Genomic DNA, 23,692 nt, shown 5'->3' with positions numbered 1-23,692 from the left:
GTGCATTCTCTAACCATGCACAGCCCAAGAACCAGAAAGCTGTAGCCCTTACTGACTTAGGTATCAGAGGGGAGAGTCCACCACTGGCCAACAAGCTAAAAATTAGGAGGGAATCCCAGAAGTAGAGGAACCACAAAGAGGTTCCTCTAAAAAACCACAAAAAAACTGAGAATAATCTCTGCTCTAACTTTTAGCTCACCCCAAAATTGCATAGTGCAGGAAATTCCTCCCTCTATCCTACTACCCAAGAGAACACACCAAAAAACAAGTAGCTGGAAGAATTAAGCACAGATATTCATTATAGTATGCTATACACTGCCAGGCAGGAAACAAATCTTGCAGTTCGAGTCCAGGCAAGTTAATGATTAACTAGAAAAAAACAATCCTCATAACAACACTACAATGTCTAGGTTTCAACCAAAAATTATGATACAAAGAAACAAGACAGTTGTTGGTCAAATAAGTTTGTAAATATTTGTATATATTTGCATGTTTGCTTGCTTTTAGTTTGCATTGGGTGTGGGAAACAGGCTATAAGCAGCAAAGTTCTTATAGCCTAAGGCTTAAGCCTTTCCCATCCTTTTAATACTAAGATCTTCTCAACACTAAGCTTTTCCTCACACCCTTGACTGTTGCATGATGGATGGTGCACTCTTATGAGGAATCCCATTTATCCCTCTGATACAAAATCTTTGTATCAGAGACTTCCTTATTTGTATATTGGCTTAAAGACTTTAATTTTCTACACTATAAAATAAAGCAGATTGGAGGTGCTCTCTCTCTCAGTTCCTGCCATCAGCATTGCAGAAGAGAGGCAGCCAAGATGGCGAAGTGCTGAAGGAGAAGCCAGTTTGTGCAGAGTTTGTGCATAGAGGAGATGAGAAACAGAGGTGAATAAGGCTGGTGGGGCCTTTGATTCTAGGAAAACTCAGATGCATCTGTGGCTTTGGGGGCCCTGAATGGAAAGGGAAGTGTTTTCCCACTGTGTGCATTTACTCACTTGCCAAGTGAGAGCTAGGATTAAAGGTAATGGTCCACCAGTTCTTGGCTCTGTTGTTGCATTACCATCTGTCCGGATTAAATGCGAACATGCACAGGCCAGGCAGCTCTGATGCTGGCCTCAACTACTGGCTTTACAACAGTGAAAAGGTAGTCAACAGACCCTGACTCGCCAGACCTGTGGTGGCACACTGGATAGAACAGCAGTTCTCAACCTGTGGGTCGCGACCCCAGCGGGGTCGCCTAAAGCCATCAGAAAATACATAATGCATATCAGGTAGCAAAATTCCGAATCATAACTGTAGCAAGATTACAGTTATGAAGTAGCCACCAAAATTATTTTTTGGTTTGGGGTCACCACAACATGAGGAACTGTATTGCGAGGTTATGGCATTAGAAAGGTTGAGAACCACTGGATCTGGGATAGAAGAACATCAACCTGGCCTGACGAGGAAGTGGCACAGTGAAGAGAGCATTGGCCTGGGACACTGAGAACCTGGATTCGAAACCCTGAGGTTGCTGGCTTGAGCGCGGGCTCATCAGTTTGAGTGCAGGGTTGTGCGCTTGAGTGTGGGATCACAGATATATAACTCCATGGTCACTGGTATGAGCCCAAAGGTCACTGGCTTGAAGCCCACGGTTGCTGGCTTGAGCCCAAGGTCACTATCTCAGCTGCAGCCACCTGGTCAAGGCACATATGAGAAAGCAATCAATGAACAGCTAAAGTGCCACAACTATGAGTTGATGCTTCTCATCCCTCTCCCTTCCTGTCTGTCTGTCCCCGTCTATCCCTGTCAGTCCCACCCTCTCTCTCACACACACAAAAAAAAACAACAAAAAACTTACCCAATCCATAAAACAAAGAGAAAGATTTAAGAAAATTAAACAGATCTGCAGACAAAGGTGGGACATCTAATGATACAACATATAAGAAACTGGAGTTGAAGCAGGATAGTAAGAAGCTAGGAAATCCTTGGCAAGTAAAATGAGGGAAACCAAGACAAGATAATTAAACAAGGCCAAGCAATCAACAGCCTGCTAATAAATCTCAAGACCTTATCTTCCCTAACCAAAGACACTTAGGAGCAAATGGTTTTATATCTCTCCTCCCCAAACAGAGTGAATAGCTTAAATCAGCCTAGTCATGGAGAGAGATAACAAATACTCAGTTAGTGGCATTAGTGCCAGCCAAACCTCAGAATGGATAAAATCATGGCAATAAATAACAAAAAAAAAAAACTTGTAAAATTACAAGGGCCCAGAATTCTTGAGGGGGCATATTAAAGTAGGCAATTAGTACAATATTAACAAAAGAGGAGGGAGCAAAAGAAACCAGGCATCTGATTAAGCCTGATTCAGTAGGAAAAAACAGTAACCAACATCCTTCTGCCAAACAGAACCAAGTATCCAAGTAGGCAGTAAAGACAACTCAGTCACCTTGAGGAGCCCTTCCTTCCTAGTAAGGGGAAGGAGAGGGAGTGTAGGGGGAAGGGGGGGATAGCAAAGGAATTCCTGTTACTAAATCCATGTGCAGTAGGAGCCAAAATAGCGGCCATAAAAGAGGAAGAGCACAAGCCCTGGAAAATAAAGGGAAGAGATTGGATAGTTCAAAAGAAAGCATGCTCTTTCCCAAACCCAAGGAAAACATAAGGGTTAGTTTAACAAAGAGCTCCTGGCAGCCGCTGCCTTCTAGCCTGCCCTCTCTCTTCCTCTCTACAAGTGTACTATCAACTATTGCTTAAAACTCCGCCTACCTAAGTGTCCTGTAAATTCTTTTACTGCAACACCACAAAAGTACCTATTTCCTCCAGTAAGAGTCACTACTGATATCCAACAAAATGGAATCTCAAAACTATTATATATGAAAACAGCCAGACTCAAAGGTTCCACACCATATGATTCTGTAATATTCTCAAAAAGACAAAATTATAGGATCAGAGAACAGAGCAGCCAGGGGTTAGGACTGGGGTGGATTACAGCACAGGGACAGCACAAGGTAATCTGGGGTGGGGGGTGGGGGAGTCATGGAACTATTTTATCAGGATTGTGGTCGTGGTGATTACACAATTGAATGCCTTTGTCAAAATTCACAGAACTTTAACCCCCTCAAAAAAGAAAAAAAACATAGAACTTTACGCCAGAAAGATAATTTTACCACACATAACTTTAAAACAGAAATTCTAAAAGAGAAAAAAAAAAAAAGTCAGATGTTTAATACTTATACATACCAAACATATTAGCATGACATAATTATACCACTTTTGACCAAAACCCCAAGCAATACTGCATTACCATCCCAAGCATACTTAATCAATACATTATCTTACCACTGCCATAAACATACAAAAAACTTTTGATAATAAAAATTGGTAACTTCTTTTCTACTTCTGCCACAATAAGTGCCTAAGAGAAAAGGTTTTGGAATCAGATAAAACTAGTTGTATGACCCTGTATAAGCTTCTTAACCCCCCTACATCTCAATATCCTTAAATGTGAAATTAAGAAAATAACACAATATTCCTTACCATTATTTTATCTGTTACTACTATAGCTTCAAATCAAATCGTTGTAAAGAATAAATGAGACAGGATACTCTAAATAACACAGTGCTGGACACATTGTTAACTTTCTCTAGTAGACTAATGAATGCAAATTTTGCATAATATTTCATTAGTTCATCATTATTTTCTATCTGCCTTTTGAAATCACAAGAGATGAGAATTCCGAAATGATCATTCTACATTTATTGAGCACCTATATAATGCACTAGATGGTTTAAGTAAAAAAAAAAAAAAAAAAAAAAATCATGTCCTGGTTTAAAAAATAAAATACTAAATCAGAACACAGGGGACAGAGGAAGAATAATTAACACAGGATTTCTACTCATTTTGAGTTTTCCTAATTTCTCCAGGGCCCTGGTCAGCAAACTGCAGCTCGCAAGCCACATGCGGTTCTTTGGCCCCTTGAGTGTGGCTCTTCCACAAAATACCACGTGCAGGCGCTACCTCAATAAGGAATGTACCTACCTACATAGTTTAAGTTTAAAAAATTTGGCTCTCAAAAGAAATTTCAATCGTTGTACCATTGATATTTGGCTCTGTTGACTAATGAGTTTGTCGACCACCGCTCCAGGGTATACATGACCCTGGAGGTTAACATCAAAAATACCTTAGACTTTTACATGGTCTTCAAAGAGCCATGTACTCTGGACACAAATGCTGGCAACAGCATTAGGAGCTAAATCAAAACTATGTCATTCCTATAGTAACAAGGATGAAAACAGAATTATTTTACTGTTAGCTTAAAAGTAAATTTTAATCTCTGAAAGAACAGATCAATCATCCTAGTTACTAACCTCTGTGAAAATGCCTTAGGTTATTTTTTTTTCTAGATATTTTTATTTATTTTAGAGAGAAGAAGAGAAAGGGGGGAGGGAGGGAGGGAGGGAGGGAGGGGGAGATAGAGAGAGAGAGAAAGAGAGAGAGAGGAGGGGGGAGGAGCTGGAAGCATCAACTCCCATATGTGCTTTGACCAGGCAAGCCCAGGGTTTCGAACCAGCAACCTCAGTGTTCCAGGTCGACGCTTTATCCACTGTGCCACCACAGGTCAGGCTGCCTTAGGTTATTTTTATCAGAATATTCTTGCTATATCCATGAAGCTTAAATTTTTTTTTAATTTTTCTCTCATTTGGACATATCAGCCTCCTTTAACAATTTACCACAAACCCAGTAGCTTACATTAACACACATATATTATCTGTTTCTGTGGATCAGTAATCCGATAGTTTAGCTGGGTCTCTGCAAGGCCACGATCAAGGTGTCAACCATGACTAGATCCTCATTTGGAGGCTCAACAGAGGAAGATCCACTTCCAAATTGACTAAGATTGCAACAGTTCATTTTCTTATGGCTGTAGGATTCAAAGGCAACAAGGAAGAGACAGGTATGCTAGTAAAATGGTGTCTATGTAATATAATTAGGGAAGTAACATCACATTACCTTTAAAATATTCTTTTAGTTAGAAGGAAATCATAAATTCTGCTCATTCTCAAGGGAGGGGTTTATACAAAGGCATAACATCAGACAGGAGGCAGGGATCATGGGAATTACCTTAGGGTCCGTGTGCCACATACCCCAACACATTCTACCTATGCCTTACCTAAAAGTGTAAGATTCTTGTTTTTATTATACATACTACTATACTAACACACACATACACAAAACAAATACATCTCTTTTCTCTCCTTGACTCAAATACAGTATTATCCGTCACAGCAAAAGCCTACAACCAATCTAAATGTTCATAAAAAATTTAATAAATATCTGCACAGTATCATGCAACCAGTAATAATGAGATAAACAGAAATATATATGATAAGAAAAATATTCCAAGATACACTATTAAGCTAAAAAGCAAGGTACAGATATGTATTTTTTTAACTTTTATTTTATTTTATTTTTTAAATTTTATTTAGAAAATTAAATTTAACAGGGTAACAATGATCAATAAGAGTACATAGGTTTCAGTCCTGGCCGGATGGCTCAGTGGTAGAGCATTGGCCCAGTGTGTGGAAGTCCCAGGTTTGATTCCTGGCCAGGGCACACAGGAGAAGCGCCCATCTGCTTCTCTACCCTTCCCCCTCTCCTTTCTCTCTGTTTCTCTCTTTCCCTCCCACAGCCAAGGCTCCACTGGAGCAAAGTTGGCCCGGATGCTGAGGATGGCTCCATGGCGTCCGCCTCAGGCACTAGAATGGCTCCGACTGCAATGGAGCAATGGCCCAGATGGGCAGAGCATCGCCCTCCTGGTGGGCATGTCAAGTAAATCCCAGTAGGGTGCATGCAGGAGTCTGTCTCTCTGCACTTCTCACTTCAGAAAAATACAAAAAAAAAAAAAAAAGAGTACAAAGAATTCAGGTAAACATTTCTATAGCATTTGAACTGTTGATTATGTTGTATACCCATCACCCAAAGTCAAATCATTTTCTGTCACCTTATATTTGTCCTTCACACTCTTTCCCCCAACTCCTCCCCCAGATATATATTACTTACTCCAGTATTTTTTAAAATGTATATGCAAATGCCCACTCATGCTTTTATATGTTTTAAAATTTTTTACAAAAAAAAAAAAATTTTTTTACAAATATCACAAAAAACTTGACTAGTCTCTTAAGAAAAGGCTAAAAAGACTCTTCATTGTATCCCTTATACTATTTGACTATATCACATGCTGTTTTCACGATGATAATATGGAGGGAAGATCTACAATAAAATTATTTGGAGGTGGCTTTATTGAAAAAATGCTTTTCTTGTTTAATTCTACTACTTACGTATGTAGTGGGTACTTGGGTTACGACAGTATCGGCATATGTTTCAAGTTTACAATGCTCACTCCCATCAAATCTTAGTACAGGTAGAATTATCTCTAGCATCTCCTGCATGTTCCTTAAACAATCCTGACTTACACAACCAAGTATCTCCAGCACCTTCTGCAGGTTCTCCTGCCTTTCCAGGTTCCTCCTCCCAAAAGGTCACTCCCGCCCAACTTGCAATGCCCATTCCAGTGCGCAAGCCAACCACAGGAATAAAGCTAAGGAATTTTTTTATACTCATTTTCTGTCATTTTTTCTGTTACTATAGTACTGTGTACAGTACAGTATATTTGTCCTTTTCCTGTTTCTGTGGCTTAACTGTGTTTTTATGTTCTAGAAATCTAGATTATGATTTTACAACTGTGTTATCCTGTGTTTAGGATAGGTAAGTGGCTTAAGCTAGGGTATGTTTCGACTTACACCAAATTTCGGATTTCGTCACTGTCATAATACTAGAACTGGGTCATAACCTGAGGACCCCCTATAGTTTTGTCTTCATTTTTGATTGCTTAAATGGGTAACAGATACTGTAGAGGAGGAAAAGTATCTTTTTCCATTACTCTTCTAAGTTCTCAACTGGCACTCATGTAACAAAAAAACAGAATAACAAGAAAAAAGTATGCAAATGTATTTAAGTTTTTAGTGACCTTCATAAGGAAACAAAGCCCTGAAAAACAAACCTAAGTGCTCCTCTTTTTTTAATGTTTATTTTATTGATTTTAGAGAGAGGAAGGGAGAGAGCAGGAGAGAGACAGGAACATCTGCTGCTGTATGTGCCCTGACCAGGGATTAAACAGGCAACCTCTGCACCTTAGGGACAATGCTCTAACTCAGGGGTTGGGAACCTATGGCTGGCAAGCCAGATGTGGCTTTTTTTTTTTTTTTTTCCTGTATTTTTCTGAAGCCAGAAACGGGGAGAGAGAGTCAGACAGACTCCGGCATGCGCCCGACCAGGATCCACCCGGCACGCCCACCAGGGGGCGACGCTCTGTTGCAACCAGAGCCACTCTAGCGCCTGGGGCAGAGGCCGAGGAGCCATCCCCAGCGCCCTGGCCATCTTTGCTCCAGTGGAGCCTGGCTGCGGGAGGGGAAGAGAGAGACAGAGAGGAAGGAGAGGGGGAGGGGTGGAGAAGCAGATGGGTGCCTCTCCTGTGTGCCCTGGCCGGGAATCAAACCCGGGACTTCTGCACGCCAGGCCGACGCTCTACCACTGAGCCAACTGGCCAGGACTATCAGATGTGGCTCTTTTGATGGCTGCATCACTCACAGACAAATCTTTAATTAAAAAAAATGTTAAAAATATAAAACATTCTCATGTATTACAATCCATTCATTTCCTACCGCTCATGTTCATGGTTGTGGGTGGCTGGAGCCAATCACAGCTGTCCTCCAGGACAACACCAAATTTTTATTGGATAGTGCTTAACGTACACGGGTTGTTGTATGGCTCTCACAGAATTACATTTTAAAATATGTGGTGTTCATAGCTCTCTCAGCCAAAAAGTTTCCTGACTCCCTGCTTTAACCAACCAAGCTATGTGGCCAGGGCTTTGAGTGTTCTTAAGCTAGGTTTGATGAAGAGTGAAAGGTCATGGAAAGATAAGATAAAGAGAATGAGCTAGGTATAGTAAACAGAGGGAAACTTATTAGTAAGGTCTGCTGTTCAGATTCTTCTGTGTCCCTTCATCTTTGGAGCTAAGGATGAGCCTGTCCTCTAGGTGTGGGGAGGACAACAGTCACACAAAGGTTTTAGACCTGTTTCAAGGGTAGGTCAGAAAGTCCTTCCTGCACATGCCATTTCTTAAATTCCTTTAACCTAAAATATTCTATATGCCAAATTGCCATATTTTGAGGTAGCATTTCCTAACCCTCACTGTTATGCATTGATAGGATATGTTCATCACACATCCCCCATTAAACTAGAAAATCCTTGAAGGTAAGAACAAAGTATGATTCCTATTTGTATTTCCACAGCTCTATATAACTTGTAAGCATTTACAAAATGTTTTAATTAATCAAATTAAAATTAAATAAACAAAAATACAATCCACTAGTGGAGAGGAAATACAGATTATGAAGATTTATAAGCAGTCTTTAACTTAGTTGCTTGTCTTTAAAAAAAAAACAGTATCATATAATTGTACCCACATTTTAGTTATGGTATAGACCACCTATCACATGAATCTCACTCCCAAATTAGCAACAATTCTAATAATTCAATTTCTAATGCCAATACTTGCTCTCAGGAAATATACACCAAAAAAAGTGGGGTTAAAGAAGGGACAGTATAACAAAAATCCCTGAAGAGGTCACTGGTTCGAAATTCCGGGCTTGCCTGGTCAAGGCACTTATGGGAGCTGATGCTTCCTCCTCTTCCCTTCTCTCTCTATCTCTCCTCTCCCTCTCCTCTCTCTCTAAAAATAGATAAGTAAATTCTAAAAAAATTAAATCCCTGAAAATATTTTTAAAGAAATTACCAAATGAACCCTAAATTTCCCCAAAATATGTCTCAAAGTCAGGGCACACATGAGAAACAATCAATGAGCACACAACTAAATGGAACTAAGAGAAATAAATTGATGCTCCCCTCTCCCTCTCCCTCACGCTCTCTCTCTCGCTCTCTCTCTCTCTCTTCCTTTCCCTCTCTTCCTTTCCTCTTTTTCTCTTTCAAATCAATGGAAAATTTTTTAAAAGAATTTTATAAAATTTGAGAAACTGGCTTAACGAGATTATATTATTTGCCTAACATCACATAGCTAATAAATAAGCTAGGACTTAGATACGTCTCCATAGTCAAAATCAATGTTTTTCCACCCTATTATATTGTCCCTCAAATTTAATATACAACTTATCAAAATGCTATACCCAGAAAAAAAATGTTAATGGTTAGCATTTCAAATCACTATGATATAAATACATAGATGATAGATTCAAGGTTGGACAGGTTCTAAAAAATTAATTGGTTAACTAATTGAGCCAGATTCTTTCCTTCCTCACATTTTATACCCCCCAAACTCCACATTATATTAAAAATTCAAAGTAGAACATAAAACCATTAAAAATAAAGAATAAAATATAAGTGAATATTTATCTGACTCTCAAAATAAAAAAGAATTTCTAAGCCTCAAGTCAAAGAAAAAACATTAAGCCAAAGATTGTTAGTAAGAGAAACAGGAATGTACAATCACGTATTTTAAGCCAACATTCTCAGCAAAGACTTGTTATAACTTCATCAGGGATCAGATAAAGAACCCGCAAACCAGCTTTCAAGAAGCATTAGGTTAAACATAGAAATTCAAACTACAAAGGTGTTGGGCAGATAAAATGTATTATGCTCACTTTGTTAAAGAGGCCATCGCCCAGGTGATATTAATGTGTGTTGGAGATCATTGTAACCTGGGGCTTGGTTTTGGGATTAAGCCTTTCCCACCCTTTTCGCTGTAGGGCGGTACAATCCAATCATGCCTCAGAGAAGTGACTTTGTATTAGAGACTACCCTATTTTGTATATTGGATTAGAGGTTGTGAAGCTACAATATAAAATGGGGGCAGAACAGAGTTTGTGCGCTTGGTTCCTGAGGTTAGCATGAGAGAGCAGAGAAAGTAGAGCCAGCAGCGGAAGGAGGCCACGTGGAGTAGGCCAGGAGAAGCAGCCAAGATGGCGGAGTGCTGAGTGAGATGCCAGTCTGTGTAGAGTTTGTATCTGGGATAAGGAAGGAGATGGGGAACTGAGGAGAATAAGGTTGGTGAGCTAGAAACCTTTGATTCTAGGAAACTCGGATAAGTCAGTGGCTTTGTGAGCACTGAATGTGATTGGGTTTTGGAGCCCAGTGTGTATTTTTACTTGCCCGCCGGGTGCAAGGTAGGATTAAAGGTTATGGCCCACCAGTTTTTGTCTCCATGGTTTCTTTACCGACTGTCCGAATCCAATGTGAACCTGCATGGGCCAGGCTGCTGTGATGGTGGCCCCGGCCCTGGCTGCTGGCTTTACATTTGGCGTAGTCTGTGGCAGGATTCGATACAGATCGGCAAGGAGCCTTTGAGCGGTGGAGTAGAGGACTGGCTAGTGTTAGGGTTCCCCATGGCTGTCCTTTTGGGGATTGTAGGCTGGCTGATTTTTACAGCCATGCGTGAGGAAACTGAGAGCTCTGTGGAAGAGGCCGCCCGGGACCTGCAAACCAAGCAGCGGAAGAAGCTGGAGCAAACACAGGAGAAACCGATGCTGACCCTGGAGCTGGAGGAAATGCTGGAGGAGGAGGCCAACCAGGTTGTAAGGCCAGGAGCCGCCATCGTGGCCATTCACATGCAGGTTCCCATTGGATTCGGGCAGACGATAAAGAAATGGCGGAGTCAGAGGACGGGGGGCCATCCTATTTATTGGTGTCTCACCAAGACAGGCAAACCACAAAAGAAGACAAGGGAAAAGCAGAAAACCAGCTCTTCCCATGAAGGGCAAGGGATCAGGGAAGCCCCTGCAATTGTGATAGCAGGAACTGTGTGTCCAAGCTCCTGGTCTGTCCCACTTTATAGTGTAGAAAACCAAAATCCCTTAATCCAATATACAAACAAGGAAGTCTCCGATACAAAGTCACCCATCCAAGGCATAATTGGATTCCTCATGAGAGTGCACCACCCAGATAATACAATCATTCAAGGGTGTGGGGAAAAGCTTAGTCCCAAAACCAAACCCCAGGCTACAACGACCTGGCCTGCTTATAGCCTGTCCCCCACACCCAATATAAGTCACAAGCGAGCAAACATATATATCACATTTACAAACTTATTTGACCAACACAGGTGTTCGAGATTCGCCTGGAAATGGAGCAAATGCTGGAGGAGGATTCAGAGGTTCGTGAGTTGCAGCTTGCCCTGGATGTTGTGGAGAGCCAGCAGCAGCAGGAGGCCGGGGCTGAGGCTGAGGCTGAAGCTGAGGCCGGGTCCGGAGCTGCAAGGTCTGCGGAGCAGAAGGCGGCGGCAGCCCGGGGCTTGAGCCTGGCAGCGGGAGCTGGTGTTTTCAGTTCCTCTTTGGAGGATGAGGAGAATGGGACTGGAGTTGTGATCTACAGTCTCCAGAAGATGGAAGCCCAGCTGGAAGGAGCACCTACTGCAGCCCCGGTAGGTCTGCGATTTTGGGACACAGGGCTGGACACGCTCTCCAGAGCAGAGATGGAAATGCTGACTGCCATTGCCATGTGCTCCTCTTTGGGACAGTGTAAGACCTGCGAGGATGGCAGGGATGAGGGGGGTGGCTGACACCATGTACACGGACTGATTTCCTGGACTACAACCGGAGTGGGCATTGGCTCCTTTGTTGGATGGATTTACGGATTATGGATTTTGGACAATGTAAAATACCCTGATGGGGGTGGGGGGTGGCTTCGCTGGAAGCACTCCTCTACCCCGGGAAGCTTTTCCCGTGGCTAGAAAGAAGACCGAGGACATTTTGCGCTTTGGGCTAAGTGCTCAGAGACTGGTGAAATGTACCTTTGAAATTGTTGAAACTGTATGATTTTTGCTGTTGTAATCTGTGTAATGTTCTAATTTCCTTGCACAGGAATGCTGGTGATGTAAATTGTGGGTAGTAAAGTGAGCATAGGGGTGGATTGTTGGGCAGATAAAATGTATTATGCTCACTTTGTTAAAGAGGCCATCGCCCAGGTGATATTAATGTGTGTTGGAGATCGTTGTAACCTGGGGCTTGGTTTTGGGATTAAGCCTTTCCCACCCTTTTCGCTGTAGGGCGGTACAATCCAATCATGCCTCAGAGAAGTGACTTTGTATTAGAGACTACCCTATTTTGTATATTGGATTAGAGGTTGTGAAGCTACAATATAAAATGGGGGCAGAACAGAGTTTGTGCGCTTGGTTCCTGAGGTTAGCATGAGAGAGCAGAGAAAGTAGAGCCAGCAGCGGAAGGAGGCCACGTGGAGTAGGCCAGGAGAAGCAGCCAAGATGGCGGAGTACTGAGTGAGATGCCAGTCTGTGTAGAGTTTGTATCTGGGATAAGGAAGGAGATGGGGAACTGAGGAGAATAAGGTTGGTGAGCTAGAAACCTTTGATTCTAGGAAACTCGGATAAGTCAGTGGCTTTGTGAGCACTGAATGTGATTGGGTTTTGGAGCCCAGTGTGTATTTTTACTTGCCCGCCGGGTGCAAGGTAGGATTAAAGGTTATGGCCCACCAGTTTTTGGCTCCATGGTTTCTTTACCGACTGTCCGAATCCAATGCGAACCTGCATGGGCCAGGCTGCTGTGATGGTGGCCCCGGCCCTGGCTGCTGGCTTTACAAAAGGATAAATGAAAAACTATAAAACAATTTTTATAATACAAAACAAAGCATTTAAATCTTAAATATATAAGGAGTGATTATAAATCTGTATTTAAAAATATGAACACTATGGTATTAAAATAAAGTTCATAAATTATTTACAAAAATACTACTGGCCATATAAGAAACCCAAGTTAAATCTGAGATATTTAGCCTATCAAACTGTCAAAGGTTTGTCAGTTTGTTTAATGAAAACCAGTGAGTGATAGTGAAGTACAAGGAAAACAGCTACTCAAACTTGTGGGAGTAAAAGTTGTAAAACTTGGAGGTTTTCATACACTTCGACGTAAAACCCTTACTTTAAATTTTTTTTCCTAAGAAATATGTTTATCAAAGCATTTATGTAAGTGAGGGAAGGGGAAGTGAAACGAAAGGGGGAGGAGGAAGAGAGAAGTAATGGTAATTTTTAAATCTAGTTATCAGCAATTTTCAATCAGTGTGCAGCCAGAATTTTTAAAACATGCAATACTTAAGTCAGGAGCTCTGACCTCTTTTCCCTTAGATTGTCAAATAAAAAAATGACGACAGCCAACACAACAACAGCCATCCAGTATGAATAAATCAAAATTATGCCTCAATTTTTGTCAGATCAGCAAAAAATATACTTTTTTGTGTACTTTTTAATTAGTTTATGTGTCACCAGATAAAAAGGTTGAAAATCACTGTATATTATTCAAATTTTCTCTTAATGTCACACAGAAGAATCCCAATACTGGGTGTGTGTATGTATGTGTGTGCGAGCGCGCGCGCGTGTGTGTGTGTGTGTGTGTACGTATAATTGTGACTTGAAGCAATTATCACTGAGTCATGAATTATGGTGCCATTTTATTCTTTGATCTAAACTTTTTTATATTCATTCAAAACAGTCTACTTTTATAAGTAATTTTTCTAAGTACTCATTGTAAAACAATTTCAAAATTAGTAAGCATTCAAGGCTAATGTAAATAATATTCACTAGGGAAGAAAAGATGATCAAAGATGTCATACCATTTCTAAAATATGACACTTTTTCCCCTTCCTAATATGTTTTGAGTTCAACTAACTTGAACAGCTGCATATATATATATATATATATATATAAAACACATATACTGTTATACCAGTATTAAATATACTACATATACACAAAAAATGGAATGAAAGAGGGATAAAATACTAAAATAAATAAAAATGGAAGTTCTATTGCTTTCTTCACATGATACAATGGACGTGTTCTTTATACACTCCCAGAAGTACATGCAACACACTAGGAAGATCACTAGAATAAAACACTTGGAGTCAAGAGACTTGGAGACCTGTAACCCAGTCTCAACTTTTCCACCACCAGACAAAACCCTTTACCAAAATCGGGTAAGGGGGATATATATGTTGTAATTTTGGCTCAAATAAACTCTTATAAAAAATGTGGGTTTTTTTTAAATCAGGTAAAGGGGGGCTTAATCTGAACTTCAGTTTTCTCTTCCAAAAATTAGAGTATTAGTGATTTTAAAATATTTTCAATATTATAGCTCTATAATCCCACCAGGCCCTAATAGCTAAATATTCTCTTTTAAAAGAGAAACTCTAGCAATTTGGACTGTTCAACAAGAAAGAAACAATAGTGCCCCACAGTTACTCATTTTATAGGAGCTTCTTTTAAGCACACTAAATTAGCAAATGAAGAACCAAAAGGATAGAGCAGACTGTATTGCTTGCTCTCCAGGTGTAAGATAAATCAAATTCAAACCTGCATTGTATAAAGCAAACTGCCCTGAATACCATATCTCTCCATGTATAAGACACACTTTTTTCGAAAAATTAGGGGTCTAAAAACTGGGTATGTTTTATACAGTGGTTGAGGATTTTTTTACATGCATTTTCTGCTTTTTTGTGCTTGTTTTTGCACTCATTGTTGAAGACAGTGATTCGTTATCAGACACAGATAAGGACAAGCCTACGGTTGGGAGTTTTAAGAGTGATGAGGAGTTGTATGAATTTTTTTTTCTTTCTGAAGTTTGAAGCAGGGAGGCAGAGAGACAGATTCCTGCATGCGCCAGACCCACCCGGCATGTCCACTAGGGGGCGATGCTCTGCCCATCTTAAGACAGCTCAAAACGGAGCTATTTTTAGCACCTGAGGCAGGGGCTTCACAGAGCCATCGCCAACACCTTGGCTGATGCATTCGAATCAATCAAGCCATAGCTGGGGGAGAGGGGGGGAAGAAGCAGATGGTCACCTTTCTTTCGTGCCCTGACCAGGAATCAAACCCAGGACTTTCACACACCAGGTTGAAGCTCTACTGCTGAGCCAACCAGCCAGGGGCTAAGATTTATTTTTAAGATGACATTTAATGTAGTCTACAAATAGAAAATTCAGGACAATTTTCTATTCATTTGCTGCTAGCAATGACAAAGATCTTAAAGGAAAATAATCCAAAATAAAAATAAAATGGTTTTATGCTTTAGAAGTGGATAATAATATCCCAATAGATGGTTTTTAAATGCCACCCCATTTCTCTTTTCAATCTATTCTCCCTTCCCTTTTTTCTATTCCATCTGGCATTCAATTCAACTTACATAGAATACCAGGTATCAATCAATGGATGCCAAAATGAAAAGCAAGAAAAAAAATCTAGCTATTGTTCAGTTAACTAGAATTTTTAAAAAATAAAAGAAAAAGAAAAACCTTTGTAATTTACAGAGGAATTACAGCCTGGTAAGGCTGTAAATAGTACAGTACTTTAAATTTGTTCCCTTCAAATGAAACAGCTAAAATGTAAATGTAAATTTACCTGATAGACGTGTTTTAAGATCACTGGCCAGAATGCTATTTTCTAAGCATAAATAAGAACAAAGTGCTAACAAGCTATATTTACTTTATACTATTTACATAGCACTTTATTTTATTTCATTTTATTCTTAAACTCCTGACAATTATGTTCTATCTCCATTGTTCATGTGAGGAAAAGGCGGCTCACAAAGGTTAAGTAACTTTTATGCCATAAAGCTAAAAGTTGGCTTTAAACCCATATGTAATGATCCCAAATAAAGTATTCCAAACAGAAAAGTATGATTACAATTTAAAATAAACTTAGAAAAGTGTTATTCACAGTCTCTGATCAAGTAGTACATCAATCTGTGACACACTAACAGTATCTCATCCCCAAACAAATACTAAGTGTTCATTTCAGTTTGTGATAAAAAATACTAATAGATCACTCAACTAGAATGATAAAAATAAATACAATGGAATCAGATATCTTACAGTTTAAACAGGAAGGTTAAAGGAAGATGCTTTTATTAGCAAAGATACCTTTTAATATATTACAATCTTCAGAAAACTATTGTGACATAAGTCACATTTGACATAAAATCTTTCTTCAAGTACAGTAGTCCCCCTCCCCATCTACAGTTTCACTTCCATGGTTTCAGTTACCCACAATCAATACCCAGTTCGAAATATTAAATAGAAAATTCCAGAAATTCATAAGTTATAAACTGCACTCTGTTCTGAGTAGCGTGATGAAATCCCTCACCATCCTGTTCTGTCCTACCTGGGTCATGAGTCATGCCTCTATCCAGCATAGACAGCCATATTGTACACCAGGGGTCCCCAAACTACGGCCTGCGGGCCACATGCGGCCCCCTGAGGCCATTTATCCGGCCCCCACCGCACTTCCAGAAGAGGCACCTCTTTCATTGGTGGTCAGTGAGAGAAGCATAGTTCCCACTGAAATACTGGTCAGTTTGTTGATTTCAATTTACTTGTTCTTTATTTAAATATTGTATTTGTTCCCGTTTTGTTTTTTTACTTTAAAATAAGATATGTGCAGTATGCATAGGGATTTGTTCATAGTTTTTTTTTTATAGTCCCGTCCTCCAACGGTCTGAGGGACAGTGAACTGGCCCCCTGTGTAAAAAGTTTGGGGACCCCTGCTGTACACAGTACCTGCCCATTTGTCAGTCACTAGTAGCCTTCTCAATTATCAGATCAATTGTACCTCAGTGCCTGTGCTCAAGTAACCTTTATTTTACTTAATAATGGCCCCAAAGTGCAAGAGTAATGATGCTGGCATCTTTATTATATGCGGCTTAAGTGTCTGTTTGTCGCCAATAGCTTATTGGTTGCTTGCGTAACTGTACTAGCCAATGGGGAGAAATGAACACGGCATTCAAATAGCCCCGCCTTCTGGCATGCCACCTCACAAATTGAGGTTAAAGATTGGAGCAATTATTATGCTGTTAAGAAATCTTAACACCAGAAGGGGTCTTTGCAATGGTAGAAGACTAGAGGTTCTCCAATTGAAAAATAATGTCATAATAGCTAAGTCTTTGACTGGCTCCTCTAAAGGTGAAATACACATGTCATTCCAAGAATTGATTTGGCTCCATATCAAACAGGGTTGCCGTTTCAATTGAGACGTAGACAATTTCCTGTAAAACTTGCCTTTGCTATGACCATCAATAAGTCTCAGGGCCAAACGCTTAAGAGTGTTGGCATTTTATTTACCTGAGCCTGCATTTGGACACGGTCAACTTTACGTTGCCTGTTCAAGAGTTCATGAAAGAATGGATGTAAAATTAAAAATAATTGATGGTCCTCTGCAAGGCGAGCTTAAAAATGATAGAAAGATCTACACAAGAAATGTTGTGTACAAAGAGATCTTTGACATGTGAATTAACATTTTATTATTTAAATCACCTTTATTTATTGAGCTAGCGGTGGCTCTTAAGAAATGTACCGCCAGTGGTTTCCTTCATTGCACTCTACTTTAAACAATTAAGCAAGAAGAGGGGGGAAACCCCGTGGGGCAGTAAGCAAAGGGGCGTCCTCACCGCCTGCCCTGGTAATTCAGTTTGAATTAGCAGGCACCTTTGCACAAATCATTTTAATTACAATTTATAATATCTAGAACAGCGGTCATTTCATATGACCTCCGGGCTTTCTAGTTTGAGATATAACAAGGAGAAGCCATAAAGCAGGGGTAGTCAACCTTTTTGTATCTACCGCCCACTTTTGTATCTCTGTTAGTAGTAAAATTTTCTAACCACCCACCGGTTCTACAGTAATGGTGATTTATAAAGTAGGGAAGTAACTTTACTTTATAAAATTTATAAAGCAGAGTTACAGCAAGTTAAAGCATATAATAATAATTACTTACCAAGTACTTTATGTCGGATTTTCGCTAAGTTTGGCAGAATAAATCTTTATAAAACAACTTACCAGAGTTAATCTACCTTTTTATTTATACTTTGGTTGCTCCGCTACCACCCACCATGAAAGCTAGAACGTCCACTAGTGGGCGGTAGGGACCAGGCTGACTACCAGTGCCAGAAAGTATTTAAGTGAAAAGGTAAACATTCTCAATAAGAAGAAAAAAATTGTATGCTGAGGTGGCTGAAATCTACAGTAAGAACGAAATCTTCTATCCATACTGTGTACAGTATGGCTGTCTATGCTGGATAGAGGCATGACTCATGACCCAGGTAGGACAGAGCAGGATGGTGAGGGATTTCATCATGCTACTCAGAACAGAGTACAGTTTATAACTTATGAATTTCTGAAATTTTCCATTTAATATTTTGAACTGGGTAGTGATTGTGGGTAACTGAAACCATGGAAGTGAAATTGCAAAAAAGGAAGAAGATATTCATGCTAACACCTCACACCACAAACTACAGCCACAATGCATGATCAGTTCACTCTGTAAAGATGGAAAAGGCATTAAATCTGTGGGCGGAAGACATGAACAGAAAATGTGTCTGTGCACATGCATGCATGTGTATAGGGTTCATTACTACCCGAGCTTTCAGGCATCAATGGGGGTCTTGGAATGTATTCCCCATAGATAAGGGGGGTCTCAACTCATTGTATTCCTACCACCTGTAACTAACATTTACCAACCTCTTAATCAGAGCATTTCTTTGAATTCTGATATTCTGATTACTTACCTTCCATCTCTGAGTTCGAGATTGCTCTTTGCTTAGCAAGGTAGGTCAGAGTTTCAAGGATGCCAAATGAAACTACAGCAAGCCAGAGTAGGGGAAATGCAGCATTAGCCTGAACCCTCATAAACATAATATCCAAGAGAAAAAAAGTTTTTAGTTCTGCCTCCATTAATGAGCCTCTAAAACTACCTTCTCCTCCATTTCTGTGGGTTCATAACCAACAAAGAAACAAAATAATGAAGGAGTCAGACAGGTGAAGATATAAATATGGCAGGCCGTGGTAGGTTGGCTCAGTGGTAGAGCATCAGCCCAGCATGTGAATGTCCCACTCAGGTTTGATTCCCAATCAAGGTATACAGGAGAAGCTACCATCTGCTTCTCCACCTCTTCACCCTTCCCCACACTGTCTTTTCTCTTTCTCTCTCTCTCTCTCTCTCTTCCATTCCTGCAGCTTGACTGGTTTGAGCCCATAGCCCCGGGCCCTGAGAATGGCTCCACGCAACCTGGGCCTCAGGCACTAAAAATAGCTCAAGTTGCCAAGCAGCAGCCATAAATGGGCAGAGCATGGGCCCCAGATCTGGTCCAGGCACATGCAGGAGTTTCTCTGACTCTCACTTAAATAAATACATACATAAACACAAATAAATAAGCAAAAAAATGGCTGTAAATGAGTGACCAAAAAAACTTCCTATTTACTTCAATTGTAAATTAAACTTAGAACGTAGATGTTTCATTTGCTTCTCCCTCATCCACCCTGCTCAGGTAAATCTACCATTCGGAGGAGTAGAGAAACGTGTATCTTAAAAAAATAGGAGTTCCAAAAATAGAACTAGACAGCACTAAGCAAAAGCATACTCAATTCCTTCTACTAACGCCACTTAATCCTCCCTTGGAAAGGCATCTGAGGGGGATAGAAAGAAGGGAGAAAGTTACTTACTAGAAAGAGCTTCCTACTTTATAAGTCATGACAGAAACATGCAGAGAGGAAAATGATTGCTCCCCCTAAACAAACATAATCTCCACAAATATACAACAGATTCTTCAAAATGTTTTAAAAACTCTTAAACAGGAACACCTCACAAACATAATCTCCTCCTGTTTCACTTCCTATACTAGAGTGGCAGGCATTGGATGAAGAGGTGGGTTAAAAGAAGAAAATCGAGGCTGTAAACTCCCAAAGTAATTCCTGATTAAAAACCAATGTTCTGATCATAATGGGTAGAGCTCTTTGTAAAACTGCACAGTAGACAAAAAGGTATTTAACCATTTTAACATCCTTTTCAACTCTTTCCCTCATCTTGCCTCCTCTCTCACCCTTACTGCATGGAAGACCTTCATCTTGCCCTCTACCTTCTACAATCTACTTACTGCTTCTTTCTCAGGTCTGGCCTCTAAACTCTCATTCCCCACAGTTCAACCAAGTATGAATTAATTATGTGATTAAAATACTTCACATCAATAGGTAAATGTGGTTTAATCCACCAGGGTTCAATTTCACAAATATCATTAAGCTCTACTATAGTACGTTGAAGGCACTGTGTTTAATCTACCAAAGTGCCTATTCTTCTTACAAGAAAAATTAGTTAATTCAATCTTTTAATGGACAATGTAAGAAAAAGGCACAGGAGTACCTGTTTCACATCACACTCTCCCCATCCCATTTCTTTCTATCCTGATGACCCTTTCCCCCACCCCAAGAGCCAGGGAATAAGTACTGCTTTCAGAAAAAGCCAGTGACTAATATGGTATCACAAATATTAAACAGTCAAAACCATAGCTAAACTGTAAAGGGTCTCCTGGATTTAATATTATATATTAATTGCAAGTACAATAAAAGGATTCTCAATAAATCAATTTCCTTACTAGGCAGATTAAATTACCTTTGCTCAGAACCCTGAGTTATTAAACCATAAATACTGAAAGTTTTTTCCTTCAGTTATTTCCAGTTAAAATGTTAATAAGTACCAGTTCAATTTGCCTTACTGTATTTAAAGGTTATTAAACTCAGCTATTTGACTTAACGATTGTTTTCAATTAGAGTTGACATTTTTCCCCAAGTCCTCCTAGGTATGAAATTCCAAACTAATTGGCCTACTTACTTTAAATGGTTTGGGTTTGGTTGGGCCACACGAAGCTATTTTCAGTGTTTTAATTCATATACAATATTTTTAAAAATCAAGAGGCTATAAGCAGGCCCTGGCTAGTGGCTCCGTGGACAGAGCGTCAGCCCAGCATATGGACATCCTGGGATCTATTCCCAATCAGGACACACAGGAGAAGTGACTGCCTGCTTCTCCCCACTCCCACTTCCCCTTCTCTCCCCGTTCTCCTCCTGCAGCCATTGGTTGAAGCATGGCCCCAGGCACTGAGGATAGCTCTGTAGGAGCGCAACAGTCTCAGCCACTAAAAGTAGCTCTAGCTCAGTAGTGGGTACCCGAGCATCCGCCACAGATGGGGTTGCTGGGGAGCTGCCAGGTAGTTCCTGTCTGGGCACATGCAGGAGTCTGCCTATCTCCCCTCCTCTCACCTGAAAAAAAAAAAAAAAAAAAAAAAAAAGAGGCTGCAAGCAAAAAATCTAGATTTCCTGTGTTCTTTTGAAAAAGCTGAAGACTGCGCCCACATTCATGTAGGGCACTAATCAGGGGGGCCTAAGAACTTCCTGTCCCTCTCAGATGAGGTATAAACTCGTGCATTTCACTCATTATTTTCATCTACCAGTACCCAAACGCTTGCGAGTATTCTATTCATAAACTATTTCTTTAAAAGGGTGCATATTTTCCAGATCACTTCCAAGTCACCTAAATATAAAAAGGCACAAAGCAGATCATAGCAGTTTGCAACCTCATAGTTAATAATTTAAAATTTTCACAAGGCTTAGATAGGTGAGAAAGAAAAATATTCAGACAGGCGGAAGGGTGACACAAAGAAAGTAAAAAGCCTGACTGAAAGCTTTCTTGGGAGTGAAGGGAAAAGGTGAAAGAACTGGAAACATTTCTGAGACACTGAAAGCTTCCCTGATTGAACAAGACATTATTCTAGGGTTCCCTTTATTACCTCATCACGCCCCATGCTTCAGAACCTCCCTTCCCACTTTCTCTTTATGTGTAACAATGGCAGTTAAACTCTGAGAAATGACAGAAACATTTATGAAACACTTTCAGACCTGCAAAAATAATTCTCCTTACACACTTTTTTAACAATCTTAATCCCTCATCAAGTATTTTTATACTGCTTTCTGCTTTGTATTCAAATGACAACTGCAGTCCTCATTTTCAATTCTTGGGGCTTCAGTCCTCCATGGGTTCTCCAAAACAGAAATTTATTTTCAGTCCTTATGGTTTCCTTCCTTATACGTATACCTCTCATTCAAATTTCTACAGTCTATTCCATTCAAAATGCATCCCTAACCTCCTCTCTAAAAAACGTTGATCATATTTGTGTAGTTGGGGAAGGAAGGGATGTAGCCAATGGTCCAAATAAAATCAAATATACCATATTGTGTCACTGATTGTAAATTTAAATAAAAAGCATAAAGACCCTTAAAAATACAAAATTTATATAAATTTTGTATACTAAGTGACAAACAGATGAGGCTCTGTCTCTAGCATATCCGCATTAGTGTTTTCTCATCATGGACTCAAAATAGTAAAGAGAAAGGGAAAGTAGGAAAGCTGGAGAGGACCAGGGATGGTCACGTTGCTCCCACAATAACAAAGTACTAAGTGATGTCACACCTCCCCGCACCCCATTCAAAAAGATAAAGGGTGCATCTCAAAAAGAAAATGAAAGTTTTTCTGTGCAAGTTTTGCCGAAACCAAGCTTTACCATACGTGATGCTATCACAGCATAAAACCACGCAGCGCATTAGGGTCCCACTCCTCTTCCCCCAAAGGGAGACTACTTGCCACGTTACCCCCATTGTGAGGCGCCCTCTTCAGGATGTCGCTGCGTTAGCCCAGGGACGACACAAAAGGGGCGGGGCACGCGTTACTCGGCCCCGGGAAGGAGGGATGAGGGTATCGCCTTCACCCCTGGGGAAAGGCCTCGGGGCTCCCAACCCAAAAACAGCACCGCCAAGCCCAAGCCTCATCCCGGCCTCTCCGAACTGGGTGCCGGCGGCCGGAGCCCAGAACCCCACACACGGCCCCCCGGCAGGGTCCGAGACGTCCAGGACACCACCCCAGCAGCCCAGCTCTCAAGCCCTGATTCGCCCTCCTCCCCCTTCCTCCTTCGCCCCCGCCAAGCCCAGCCTCCGGCGCCGCCCCCACTGAGTTCCCCAGCTGTGTCCAGTCACTCACGAACCTGTAGTCCCCCTGGGTGTCCACGGAGGACCTTGGCAAAAAGCCGGGGAGAGCGACACCTCCGCTTCCTCTTCAACTGGACCCTTTCGGAGGTGTCTGTAGTAACCGCCACTCAGACGGCAGCGGCTACTAGAGCCGCCCGGCAGGTTGCAGGCCGGCTCCTAATCCTCTTCTCGCGAGAGCCTGCAGTCCAAAGAGGCGAGGCTAGCTGAGTTCTCGCGAGAATAGTGGCTCATCACCAAGGAGTGGGCGGGGCGCGGAAGGTGAGGACAGTTATGGGAGCTGCCTCTAGGGTGGGCGTCTCTCAGGCTGGCGCTGCAAAGAGGAAAGCGTGGGTCCTCATAGACGTAACCTGGCAACCGGCAGAGAGTCTCCGGTCTGAGTGCCTGAGCTCAGGGTTATACTCCCCAAAACGTTTGAATCCCACGCCTTTTTCTTCGACTTCCTATGCCCGTTAGAGAAAAGCGGACCTCATCTCCAGCCAGAGTTAGAGAAATACCTCTGGAATCCTGAGTTTGTTCAGGGAAAGCATTTCCCTCAACCAAGCAAACTCCGAAACTGCCTTTACCAGCTCAGCTGGGAGGTATTAACCGACCGGTTCATGAAAGCGGGTCGTGGTGAGGGCCACCCTCTATTCCCTAACATCCGCAGCTGTTTGTTTTTAAAAAGCGGGTTGGCGGGAACCGGTGTGCCGGCTGAAACTCCTGCAGTGGGGCCGCCTGTCGAACGTCGAGGTATTGCTCCCAGAGGGCAGAAAATTGCAAGTAATTTC

General features: G+C 41.1%; 1 protein-coding gene across 1 annotated transcript in view; it reads right to left on the bottom strand.

The window, feature by feature from the left end:
• BTBD10 (BTB domain containing 10) overlaps positions 1-23,076 on the bottom strand; it is a 115,462-nt gene extending 92,386 nt beyond the window's left edge. The window contains exon 1 of the mRNA XM_066365687.1: positions 22,922-23,076. The gene's annotated coding sequence lies outside the window, so the exon portion shown is untranslated. The remainder of the gene's footprint in view (positions 1-22,921) is intronic.
• Between the last annotated feature and the right edge of the window lie 616 nt (positions 23,077-23,692).

Source organism: Saccopteryx leptura, chromosome 1 (genome assembly GCF_036850995.1).
Source record: "Saccopteryx leptura isolate mSacLep1 chromosome 1, mSacLep1_pri_phased_curated, whole genome shotgun sequence".
In the NCBI taxonomy this organism is placed as follows: domain Eukaryota; kingdom Metazoa; phylum Chordata; class Mammalia; order Chiroptera; family Emballonuridae; genus Saccopteryx; species Saccopteryx leptura.
The sequence above is the reverse complement of the archived record's forward strand: the minus strand, read 5'-3'. Positions and strand labels throughout refer to the sequence as shown.